Genomic DNA, 13628 nt, shown 5'->3' with positions numbered 1-13628 from the left:
AGACTGTCACCTGTGCTGGATCCAGTACGTGTTACACTTATATCTGTACAGAGACACAGAGGACGCAGCTATATATTTGTGTGTGTGTATATATACAGTATATATATATATGTGTGTGTATATACAGTATATATATATATATGTGTGTGTCTATATACAATATATATATGTGTGTGTCTATATACAGTATATACTGTATATGTGTGTGTGTATATACAGTATATATATATGTGTGTGTCTATATAGAGTATATATGTGTGTGTGTCTATATACAGTATATATATATATGTGTGTGTGTGTATATATACACAATATATATATATGTGTTGTGTATATATACAATATATATATATATATATATATGTGTGTGTGTGTGTATATATATATATATATATATATATGTGTGTGTGTATATATACAGTATATATATGTGTGTGTATATACAGTACAGAAAAAAGTTTGGACACACCTTCTCATTTAAAGATTTTTCTGGATTTTCATGACTTTGAAAATTGTACATTCACACTGAAAGCATCAAAACTATGAATTAACACATGTGGAATTATATACTTAACAAAAAAGTGTGAAACAACTGAAAATATGTCTTATATTCTAGGTTCTTCAGAGTAGCCACCTTTTGGTTTGATGACTGCTTTGCACACTCTTGGCATTCTCTTGATGAGCTTCAAGAGGTAGTCACCGGAAATGGTCTTCCAACAATCTTGAAGGAGTTCCCAGAGATGCTTAGCACTTGTTGGCCCTTTTGCCTTCACTCTGTGGTCCAGCTCACGCCAAACCATCTCGATTGAGTTCAGGTCTGGTGACTGTGGAGGCCAGGTCAACTGGTGTAGCACCCCATCACTCTCTGTCTTGGTCAAATAGCCCTTACAAAGCCTGGAGGTGTGTTTGGGGTCATTGTCCTGTTGAAAAATAAATGATGGTCCAACTAAACGCAAACCAGATGGAATAGCATGCCACTGCAAGATGCTGTGGTAGCCATGCTGGTTCAGTATGCCTTCCATTTTGAATAAATCCACAACAGTGTCAGCAGCAAAGCACCCCCACACCATCACACCTCCTCCTCCATGCTTCACGGTGGGAACCAGGCATGTAGAGTCCATCCGTTCACCTTTTCTGCGTCGCACAAAGACACGGTGGTTGGAACCAAAGATCTAAAATTTGGACTCATCAGACCAAAGCACAGATTTCCACTGGTCTAGTGTCCATTCCTTGTGTTCTTTAGCCCAAACAAGTCTCTTCTTCTTGTTGCCTGTCCTTAGCAGTGGTTTCCTAGCAGCTATTTTACCATGAAGGCCTGCTGCACAAAGTCTCCTCTTAACTGTTGTTGTAGAGATGTGTCTGCTGCTAGAACTCTGTGTGTCATTGACCTGGTCTCTAATCTGAGCTGCTGTTAACCTGCGATTTCTGAGGCTGGTGACTCGGATAAACTTATCCTCAGAAGCAGAGGTGACTCTTGGTCTTCCTTTACTGGGGCGGTCCTCATGTGACCCAGTTACTTTGTAGCGCTTCATGGTTTTTGCAACTGTACTTGGGGACACTTTCAAAGTTTTCCCAATTTTTCGGACTGACTGACCTTCATTTCTTAAAGTAATGATGGCCACTCGTTTTTCTTTACTTAGCTGCTTTTTTCTTGCCATAATACAAATTCTAACAGTCTATTCAGTAGGACTATCAGCTGTGTATTCACCTGACTTCTGCACAACACAACTGATGGTCCCAACCCCATTTATAAGGCAAGAAATCCTACTTATTAAACCTGACAGGGCACACCTGTGAAGTGAAAACCATTTCCGGTGACTACCTCTTGAAGCTCATCAAGAGAACGCCAAGAGTGTGCAAAGCAGTCATCAAAGCAAAAGGTGGCTACTTTGAAGAACCTAGAATATAAGACATATTTTCAGTTGTTTCACACGTTTTTGTTAAGTATATAATTCCACATGTGTTAATTCATAGTTTTGATGCTTTCAGTGTGAATGTACAATTTTCATAGTCATGAAAATACAGAAAAATCTTTAAATGAGAATGAGTGTCCAAACTTTTGGTCTGTACTATATAATCAAAAGATGTCAGCAGAACATCGGATGGAGTCAGTTTATTATCTGCAATGGAGCAGCTTAACATTGTATGTACCTTTGACATTGCTATGTAGTCCAAACCATCAGAGCAGTTAAAGACCACACACTGCACGGCCAGCGCCTTGGCCAAATCTTTGGTGGTCTCAGTTTTTCCTGTGCCGGCCGGACCTTCTGGAGCTCCACCAAGATTTAGATAAAAAGCACCGATCTACCAATGAAACATGAAAGAACTGGTATGAAATATCAATAATAATTGCTAATAAGTTTCATGCATCATACAAAAGTCAAAAACATTTCTGAGCATAACCCATCACATCATAGCAGAGTCCGCTAGCATCGGTCAGTGAGCGGAGTGATGACCAGGCGTGGGGAGCTGCCCAGGTACTCATAGGCGGACTTCACATTGCAGTTGATGATTCGCACTCTCGCATTCTCATTCTCCCAGTAATAGCGGAGTTGGGCAAGCCACCGGAAGTCTGTTCATGAGAAACTCCTGAGGAATGTAGGAAAAGATAGTCAACCTCTAAGACACTGCAGAATCACAAGGGAGAGTTTCTAAAGGGAAGGCAAATGCCCATACATTATAGGACAAAACTCCTAGTCACCGAATTCTGCTTTTTTCATTTAGTCCCATTGCCCACGGTGTATAACATCCGGACTCTCAGCCCCCAGTTTATAAAATCCGGCCTCTCGCCTCCCCCGGTGTATAACATCCACCCCTCGCCCCTAGTTTAGTATAACATCTCTCCCCTCGCCCCCCCCCCGCCAGTGTATAAAATCCATCCCCTCAACCCCACTGTATAACATCCAACCCCAAGCGCTCCATTGCATAACATCTGGCCCCCAGGGTATAACATCCGGCCCCCAGCCCCGGTGTATAACATCTGTCCCCTCTCTCCCTCCCCCTGGTGTATAACATCCGGCCTCTCGCCCCCCCGGTGTATAATATCCATCGCCTCGCCCCCCCCGCCAGTGTATAAAATCCATCCCCTCAACCCCACTGTATAACATCCAACCCCAAGCCCTTCTTTGCATAATATCCGGCCCCCAGGGTATAACATCCGGCCCCCAGCCCCGGTGTATAACATCTGTCCCCTCGCTCCCTCCCCCTTGTGTATAACATCTGGCCTCTCGCCCCCCCGGTGTATAATATCCGTCCCCTCGCCCCGGTGTATAATATCCGTCCCCCCGCCCCTGGTGTATAATATCCGTCCCCTCGCCCCTGGTGTATAATATCCGTCCCCTCGCCCCTGGTGAATAATATCCGTCCTCTCGCACCTGGTGTATAATATCTGTCCCCTCACCCCTGGTGTATAATATCCGTCCCCTCGCACCTGGTGTATAATATCCGTCCCCTCGCCCCTGGTGTATAATATCCGTCCCCACGCCCCCCGGTGTATAATATCCGTCCCCTCGCCCCGGTGTATAATATCCGTCCCCCCGCCCCTGGTGTATAATATCCGTCCCCTCGCCCCTGGTGTATAATATCCGTCCCCTCGCCCCTGGTGTATAATATCCGTCCCCTCGCCCCTGGTGAATAATATCCGTCCCCTCGCACCTGGTGTATAATATCTGTCCCCTCACCCCTGGTGTATAATATCCGTCCCCTCGCACCTGGTGTATAATATCCGTCCCCCCGCCCCTGGTGAATAATATCCGTCCCCTCGCCCCTGGTGTATAATATCCGTCCCCTCGCCCCTGGTGAATAATATCCGTCCCCTCGCACCTGGTGTATAATATCTGTCCCCTCACCCCTGGTGTATAATATCCGTCCCCTCGCACCTGGTGTATAATATCCATCCCCTCGCCCCTGGTGTATAATATCCGTCCCCACGCCCCCCGGTGTATAATATCCGTCCCCTCACCCCGGTATATAATATCCGTCCCCTTGCTCCTCAGTGTATAACATCCAGCCCTCGGACTTGTATAACATCTAGCCCCTCGTACCCCTAGGGTATAACATCTGGCCCCTCGGCCTTGTATAACATTAAGACTCTCGCCCCCCACCAGTGTATAACATCAATCCCCACGCCCCCCGGTGTATAACATCCGCCCTCCCATGCTGTGTGCTGTTACTAACATATGACAGAACGGCTGGTGGTGCAGAGCTCTCTGATACCAGCGCGGTCCTGTAATAGGAGCCACCGGGGTAACAAGTCTGGATATTACATTTCTTCCCTCCTAAATCTTCCCCCATCACATGTGAGTGATATTATTAAGGAGTGGAAGGAACTGCAGCACCTCAGGAGACCCCGGAACATTACAGAGCGGGGTCACTGAGTGCTGAGGAGCAGAGGGCAGAACGCTCTCCTGACTCCATAACTGCAGAGTCCAGATCTACTTTGGTAACAACATCACCACAAACACTGCGCCCCCGCCTGGAGCTTTATGGCCGAGCAGCTGCATGCAGCCTTACATCACCAAGCACGATGCCGAGCGTCGGATGGAGTGGTGTGAAGCCGCCACCACAGGACTCTGGAGGAGACCTGTTCTGTGCAGTGACGGATCACACTTCTCTATCTGGCATCTGATGGACGAGTCTGGATTTGGTGAATGCCAGGAGAACGTTACCCTATTAACTGCATTGTGCCCGCTGGGCAGTTTGGTGGTGGAGGTATGGCCTTGTTTTTAGGGGGTGGTCTAGGCCCCTTAGTTCCAGTGAAAAGATATCTTAATGCTTCAGCACAAGACATTTTAAACAATTGTAGCTTCCAACCCTAAGGGAATAGAAGAGCAGAACTGTTTCCCACACGTTCTCAACCTCAACCCCACTAAACACCTTTAGGATGATTAATTAGAACAAATACTGGAGAATGGCAGCATAAATATGTCACCGCCACATAGGGAAGAACAATGTCAGGCACACATCAATTACATTGCCATATGTCTGCTCAGGCTTAGAATGGCTGACCACTCGGAGAATGACATAATACCTACAAAGAAACCGAACAAAAGGTCATTAAAGGAATTGACATAAAACCCCTTTATTAGTCCATCCATGGTTATAGAACGACACTGCACAGAGGAGGGCGCACACACCATTGATAGAAAATATTACAAACCGCACCTAGGCCATCCAAACCACTGACTATAAAGAAGATCAATTGTGGCAATGAGTCATATACAGGGGATGCCGACACCTACAGATGCCAAAACATTCCTATATAGGGACCACCATCTCAATATGCAGAAATGACTACTGCCCCATAGACGTCATTGTAAGTACACCCCAAGATTGCTTTACTGTGACAAGATCAATTGTGTCCTATGAAAACTCAAAGAAAAGAGGGGAGAACATAACATAGATATGGAAAGAACATGGGAATATGGTGAAATGTATGAAGGTGCTCGGCATACTGAGCTGTGATATCTGTAGAGGGACGGACTCCATATTAACATCCTGGATATGGATTAGAATAGGAGGCCATAAAAGCCCCTGTAGGTGTAATGTGGAGGGGGCACAATACCTTTCTCCATGTAGTGTATAATAAATAGAACATGGTATTGGAAAGTTTGCTGCCAGCCATGATGTTTGCACAAACCTGTTTCGATCATTTCCCTGACCACGTCACGAGCGTGCCCCTCTATGGTGACGAAAGCCCCCAATGTGCTGCCAGTCTGCTGGGACAATTTGCCTCCTCGCAAATTGCTCCAAATACCCAGATGTACCTCTATAAAACCCTGCTACAAACAGCATGGAAAACTCAATGCAGATGGATTAATTTTATGCTGGTATTATGGGAAATCCCATACAATGTCTTCCCTTATTGGTAGATATGACGAGAGTAGAGATGAGCGAATGGATTTGCAGGACTCTGGTCCAACAGTCCGGTCAGTATTCCACGGCCGCAGGACCGGAGCCCCGTGAACCGGCATCTCCGGCTCCTCTTTTGATGTCGATGTCATAGTTGTGGTGTGAGGCACAAATGACATCACGCCTGGCCGGCTAATCAAAAGAGGAGCCAGGGATGCCGGCATGTAAGAGGCGGTTAGCAAGGCTCCCATCCAACAGCCACAGACTACTAACCTGCTCTCTTAGACCAAGGTCCTGCAAATTTAGTTGCGCATCTCTAGACAAGATGCATGAATCAATGCAAAATCCCAACAATACTATGGAGCCTTTTGGGTACCTTCAAGATATTGAGCCGCTGTACAACTGCAACCCCCAGGAGAAGACCCCTGGGCAAGAACACTACATGGGCTCTTTGCAGTCTAATAACGTACTGTGAAATAAGCTGCTTGCATCTTTGGATGTGAATGTGGGTCCCCTTACCTCTGTTGCACCAATGGTATATCCCCCCCTGGAAACTCCTATAAGCTGCGTCTCTGGGTATGACAGTCTATTAGCAGGAGAACTCATGAAGTCTGTCTATGAATGTATATATATGTATTTCTCCCAGAAAATGATTACAATTACACGTTTTGTTGTTCACATGTTTATTTCATTTGTGTATATTGGAACAACACAAAAAGAAGATATTAGTCAACAATTTTGGTTCTCAAGTCCTCAGACAGTTCTCTTCTCCTCTTTCTGTTCTCCCTGCTTAGTGTGGCACGTAACAACGCAAAGACTGAGTCAACTTTTCCCCTTTGTATCAGGTTTCAGGTGTGATTTTCATATTGCCCGCACCTTTTACTTGCCACAGGTGACTTTGAACGAGCATCACATGCTTGAAACAAAATTGTTTACCCACAATTTTGGAAAGATGCCAACAATTTTGTCCGACCCATTTATGGGGTTTTGTGTGAAATTATATCCAATTTGCCTTTTTTTGTGTTGTTCCAATACATACAAAGGAAATAAACATGTGTATAACAGAAAATACACATGCAATTTTTTATGGAAAAATACTTCATTTTCTGGAACAACTTCAAGGGTGCCAACACTTCCGGCCATGACTGTTTATAGTGAAGCAACCTTGATCAGTAAAGGAGCTTATGCCGTACCTCCGGGCCACTGCCGATAGCTTCATGCACTTCACTTGTCCAGAACATGAGACACACAGAGCACGACCTGTCCCGGCCATTCCCTCACCCAGTCTTTTCTTGCAGTCGCAGGGTATGCCTTTTAAAAAAGAAAGTTAAATTACGTTGACAGAAGCATTTAAGAGAGGGACAACCTTACTAGTATTATCTAGCAAATTCATTTCTACCGATTGCAGGTAGAAGATCTGCTACCTGGCTCTATTGCAAGAGATACATCATCCACAAATCATTCACTGCCGCCAAATAATCTTATACAAATATAAAAGAACTAGATGGTGGCCCGATTCTAATGCATCGGGTATTCTAGAATAGGTATGCGGCCGACCGGGTGCAATCAGCAAAGCGGTGTTTAAATTTGGCGGCAATATCGATGATTGGTCGCGGGCGGCGGCCGCGACCAATCAGCGAACCGTGTTAGTGAGGACTGGAGAGCGTGTTTAAATTTGGCACCAAAATCGCTGATTAGTCGCGACCAATCAGCCGAGCGGTGTTTAAATTTGGCGCCAATACTGCTGACTGGTCATGGCCGCCGACCGCGACCAATCAGCAGAGCAATGCAGAGCGGGGTTTAAATTCGGCGCCAAAATCACAGATTGGTCGCCGGCCGCGACCAAACAGCAGAGCATTCTTTAAATTTGGCGCCAAAATCGCTGATTGGTCGAGGCCGGCGACAGCGAACAATCATAAGAGCGTTGTTTAAATTTGGCGCCAATCTCGCTGATTGGTCGCGGATGGCGGCCGCGACCAATCAGCAGAGCGGTGTTTAAATTTGGCGCCAATCTCGCTGATTGGTCGCGGCTGGCGGCCGCGACCAATCAGCAGTGCGGTGTTTAAATTTGGCACCAAAATCGCTGATTAGTCGCGGCTGGTGGCTGCGACCAATCAGCAGAGCAGGGTTTAAATTTGGCACCAATAATGCTGATGGGTCTTTGCCGGCGACCGCGACCAATCAGCACAGCGGGGTTTACATTTGGCCCCAATGCTGCTGATTGGTCTCGGCCGGCGACCGTGACCAATCAGCAGAGCGTTGTTTAAATTTGGCACCAAAAACGCAGATTGGTCGCGGCCGGTGGTTGCGACCAATCAGCAGAGTGAGGTTTAAATTTGGCGCCAATACTGCTGACTGGTCACGGCCGACAACCGCGACCAATCAGCAGAGTGTTGTTTAAATTTTGCGCCAATACTGCTGATTGATCTCGGCCAGCGACCGCGATCAATCAGCAGAGCGTTGCTTAAATTTGTCGCCAATCTCGTTGATTGGACGCGTCCGGCGTCCGCGTCCAATCAGCACAGCAGTGTTTAAATGTGGCGGCAAGATCGGTGAATGGTCGCGGCCGCTATTTAAATGTGGCGCCCAAATCGGTGATTGGTTGCGGGCAGCGGACGCGACCAATCAGCAGAGCGGTGTTTAACTTTAGCGCCAAGATCACTGATTGGTCGGGTGTGGAGAGCGCGACCAATCAGCGAATCGTATTGGTGAGGAGCGGGGAGCGGAATCGTATTAGAGAGGACAGGGGAGCGCCCCTGCCTGTGCGGCTACTTCCGCTGCGAGAACCCGGGACATGAGCGGGCGCTCGGAGCAGAAGTATCCCGACCCGCAGCGCCGCTCCCCGGTCCTCCCTTCACACCCTAGCCGCTGATGTCCCCACAGTATCCGCAGGGTGTTACAAAGGTCCGGACATTTGTGTTCAAAATCGCTGATTGGTCGCTGGCGCTGCCCGCGACCAATCACCGATTTGGGCGCCAATTTTAAATATCGGCCGCGACCAATCACCGATCTTGGCTCCACATTTAAACACCGCTGTGCTGATTGGTCGCCGACGCTGGGCGCAACCAATCACCGATTTTGGCGCCACATTTAAATTTAAATAGCGGCCGCGACCAATTGGATGTCAGCGCCGCTCCCCGGTCCTCCCTTCACACCCTAGCCGCATGGATGTCAGCGCCGCTGCCTGTGCGGATAGTTCCGCTGCAAGAACCCGGGACATGAGCGGGCGCTCGCAGCAGAAGTATCCGGACTCGCAGCGCCGCTCCCCGGTCCTCCCTTCACACCCTAGCCACTGATGTCCCCACAGTATCCGCATGGTGTTACAAAGGTCAGGACATCTGTGTTAAAAATCGCTGATTGGTCGCTGGCGCTGGCCGCGACCAATGACCGATCTTGGCGGCAAATTCAAACACCGCTGTGCTGATTGGTCGCCGACGCTGTGCGCGACCAATCACCAATTTTGGCGGCACATTTAAATAGCGTCCGCGACCAATCAGTACAGCGGTGTTTAAATGTTGAGCCAAGATCGGTGATTGGTCGCGGCCGATATTTAAATTTGGCGCCTAAATCGGTGATTGGTCAGCGGCAGCGTCAGCGACCAATCAGCGATTTTTAACACAAATGTCCGGACCTTTGTAACACCATGCGGATACTGTGGGGACATCAGCGGCTAGGGTGTGAAGGGAGGACCGGGGAGCGGCGCTGCGGGTCGGGATACTTCTGCTGCGAGCGCCCGCTCATGTCCCGGGTTCTCGGAGCGGAAGTATCCGCACAGGCAGCGGCGCTGACATCCATGCGGCTAGGGCGTGAAGGGAGCACCGGGGAGCGGCGCTGACATCCAATTGGTCGCGGCCGCTATTTAAATGTGCCGCACAAATCGGTGATTGGTCGCCGACTTGGCCCGCAACCAATCACTGATCTTGCGGCCAAAGTTAAACACTACGGTGCTAATTGGTCGCGGACGCTGACAGCGACCAATCACCGATTTGGGCGCCACATTCAAATATCGGCCGCGACCAATCACCGATCTTGGCTCCACATTTAAACACTGCTGTGCTGATTGGTCGCCGACGCTGGGCGCGACCAATCACCGATTTTGGTGCCACATTTAAATAGCGTCCGCGACCAATCCGCACAGCGGTGTTTAAATGTGGAGCCAAGATCGGTGATTGGTCGCGGCCGATATTTGAATGTGGCGCCCAAATCGGTGATTGGTCGCGGTCAGCGTCCGCGACCAATCAGCACCGTAGTGTTTAACTTTTGCAGCAAGATCCGTGATTGGTTGTGGGCCAAGACCGCGACCAATCACCGATTTGTGCGGCACTTTTAAATAGCGTCCGCGACCAATTGGATGTCAACGCCGCTCCCCGTTCCTCCCTTCACACCCTAGCCGCATGGATGTCAGCGGCGCTGCCTGTGCGGATACTTCCGCTCCGAGAACCCGGGACATGAGCGGGCGCTCGGAGCAGAAGTATCCCGACCCGCAGCGCCGCTCCCCGGTCCTCCCTTCACACCCTAGCCGCTGATGTCCCCACAGTATCCGCATGGTGTTACAAAGGTCCGGACATTTGTGTTAAAAATCGCTGATTGGTCGCTGGCGCTGCCCGCGACCAATCACCGATTTGGGCGCCAAATTTAAATATCGGCCGCGACCAATCACCGATCTTGGCTCCACATTTAAACACCGCTGTGCTGATTGGTCGCGGCTGATATTTAAATTTGGCGCCCAAATCGGTGATTGGTCGCGGGCAGCGCCAGCGACCAATCAGCGATTTTTAACACAAATGTCCGGACCTTTGTAAGACCATGCGGATACAGTGGGGACATCAGCGGCTAGGGTGTTAAGGGAGGACCGGGGAGCGGCGCTGCGAGTCCAGATACTTCTGCTGCGAGCGCCCGCTCATGTCCTGGGTTCTCGGAGCGGAAGTATCCGCACAGGCAGCGCCGCTGACATCCATGCGGCTAGGGCGTGAAGGGAGGACCGGGGAGCGGCGCTGACATCCATGCGGCTAGGGTGTGAAGGGAGGACCGGGGAGTGGCGCTGACATCCAATTGGTCACGGACGCTATTTAAAAGTGCCGCACAAATCGGTGATTGGTCGCTGTCTTGGCCCGCGACCAATGACTGATCTTGGCGCCAAAGTTAAACACTATTGTGCTGATTGGTCGCGGACGCTGACCGCGACCAATCACCGATTTGGGCGCCAAATTGAAATATCGGCCGCGACCAATCACCGATTTTGGCGCCAAATTTAAATATCGGCCGCGACCAATCACCACAGCGGTGTTTAAATGTGGAGCCAAGATCGGTGATTGGTCGCGGGCAGCGTCGGCGACCAATCAGCACAGCGGTGTTTAAGTTTTGCGCTAAGATCAGTGATTGGTCGGGTCCGAAGACCGCGATCAATCATCGAATCGTCTTGGTGAGGACCGGGGAGCGGCGCTGCCTGTGCGGCTACTTCCGCTGCGAGAACCCGGGACATAGCGGGCGCTCACAGCAGAAGTATCCCGACCCGCAGCGCCGCTCCCCGGTCCTCCCTTCCGCATGGAGGTCAGCGACGCCGGCGGTCCTTCCGCTGCTACCGGCCGGGAGATGAGCGCCTCGCGGCGCTCATCTTCCGGCTGCATCTCCATCCCGCAGATGGGTCCGTCGGTCGGGTTCCTTCTGCTGTTGCCGGCGGGAGATGAGCGCCTTGCGCCGGTCATCTCCCGGCTGCATCGCCGCTCAGCTCCGTCCCGCAGATGAGCCGCTAACGGCCGCCATCTTTTTTTAGAAATCCCCCGGCGCTGATTGGCCGCTGCCGGACCAATGAGCGACGCGGGATTTCCTGGACAGACAGACACACAGACAGACAGACAGACGGGATAAGACGATTATATATATAGACTAGATTAGTTCCAATTAATGCTTTTGGTCTGTAGGTAGATCCGTACCATTCGTGACCGAGCAATAACATCATGCACGCTCCTTAACATGACATCTTCCCCTTGGATGAGCCACTTCTCCACGGCTCCCCGAGCCTCGGAGGTGGAGATGGTCTGGATGAGCTCTACGCGTTCCCCCTCGGTGCTGTACATGGCTTTGATGTCCAGGTTAGGAAGGAACTCCAGCTTTGCGATGCCTTCAAAGCCCTTCTTTAGATGTGGTTGGACCCGCAGAGGATCTTTAGTCTCAGAGAGAATTTCTAGCATTTCGTCGTTGGACAGGAAGAAAAAGCTAAAGCGAAAATGCACAATATGATAAAGATGTCATTAAAGTATTGGGTCAGGCGCCATTTGTATTAGTGTCTATGTGAGAAAATAGAAAAGCAAAGCTTTAAAGTAAAGATTCAGTCCCCATACACATTGGATTAAAATAGTTTAAACCTGACGATTGCAGCAGGACCGGCCTACCCACTGATGTGTATGGGGGTCTCCTGACTCTCCCCCGATAGAGGATGTCAGGGCCAGAAGGATCGGGCAGATGGGATTTCAATACCCGGTCTTTTGGTTCTCAGGGGAGATAACCCGCTGCCGGAGGTGTCCAGTACCGACTTTCTCCTCTCTCCCCATTAAAACCACATGACTGTTCAGCAGAATAGGTGGGAGTCAGGAGAAATAGCCAAATAACCATTCAGACCACGGGTATCTCATATCTCATGCGTATGGTTAGCTTAAAGGGGCTATCCAGCTTTGGGAACTTTTTTTTATTTAACTGAAATGTGTATTCCCATCTCCAGGATTCTACCCCAATATGTAGTATGCGTAATAATAATAATATTAGCAAATACCTCCAATTAGAAGTTTAGTATAGTTCTTCTGATTTGTTTTGTCGCTTACCCCATGTGCAGGGCATTGCAGTAGCTTAGGTTACGACCACTAGCAAATAACTGTCACTATATGAGTGGTCGTAACCATGGATACCGAAGCTACTGCAATGCCTTGCACATGGGGAAAGCGACATAGTGAATCAGAAGAACTATACTACACTTCTAATTGGAGGTATTTGCTAATATTATTATTATTACTACGCCTACTACATATTGGGATAGGATCTTGGAGATGGGAATACCCATTTAATTGCGAGTATTTGCGACAATTCAGTTTCATTAAAAATGTTGCACCGTTAGGCTTTTCGTTTCCTGCACATTCAGCTTTGATGTGATCTGTGGTCATAAATCGGCTAAGAGGAGCTGAAAAAAGACAGATTAAAAATAAGTCCAATAGCCAGCGCAACACAGAGCCAATAGAAGGCAAACAGTGCAAAATTATTAATGAAATCCAATTACAAAAATGATTTCAATGCGTTTAAATAAGAAAAAAAAATATTTAAGGAATATATACAATCATTGCAACAAGTGAAAGGACTATACCGTGGAAAAAAGCCTCTTCTTCTCCAGATAGGCATTCAGCCCTTTCATGATTTTATCCAGAAGCACATTGCTGTCCTGAAGTTTCTCCAGAAGTCCGGTCAGAGAAGTGGCGCTTAAAACCTAAAACAAAGTAGATAGCCCATAAGTAAGATTCCATTATATAGTTATAGAGACTGAAAAAAGGTCACATTCATTGACTATTGTGCCAATAGTTTATATTAAAAGAAAAATTAGAACCTATTTGGATAGAAAATAGAAGATGCGGGAGGCTGGAGTCCAGGCAGTGCGGAGCCCCATAACCCGGGATCCTTGTGATGGAAGCATCAGGACACGGACTCTTGGAAAACATCAATCCTGGATGCAAGATGACCGTGCTTTCTTGTATCAGTCCACCATGAAGCATCCATTTACCTTCGGGTCTTTAACG

At 48.6% G+C, this 13628-nt stretch overlaps 1 long non-coding RNA gene across 1 annotated transcript; it reads right to left on the bottom strand.

Annotated features, from left to right (window-relative positions):
- Positions 1-2053: 2053 nt before the first annotated feature.
- Positions 2054-11865, bottom strand: LOC141214176 (uncharacterized). Its single transcript, XR_012283459.1, has 3 exons — positions 11784-11865; positions 7044-7161; positions 2054-2589 (listed from the first exon to the last, which is right to left on the bottom strand). It is a non-coding gene; the product is annotated as an uncharacterized lncRNA (long non-coding RNA).
- Positions 11866-13628: the final 1763 nt, after the last annotated feature.

Source organism: Phyllobates terribilis, unplaced genomic scaffold (assembly GCF_046119375.1).
Source record: "Phyllobates terribilis strain yellow unplaced genomic scaffold, ASM4611937v1 Scaffold_216__1_contigs__length_3321164, whole genome shotgun sequence".
NCBI lineage: Eukaryota > Metazoa > Chordata > Amphibia > Anura > Dendrobatidae > Phyllobates > Phyllobates terribilis.
Note: the sequence above shows the minus strand (reverse complement) of the source record. Positions and strands in the feature narration are given on the sequence as shown.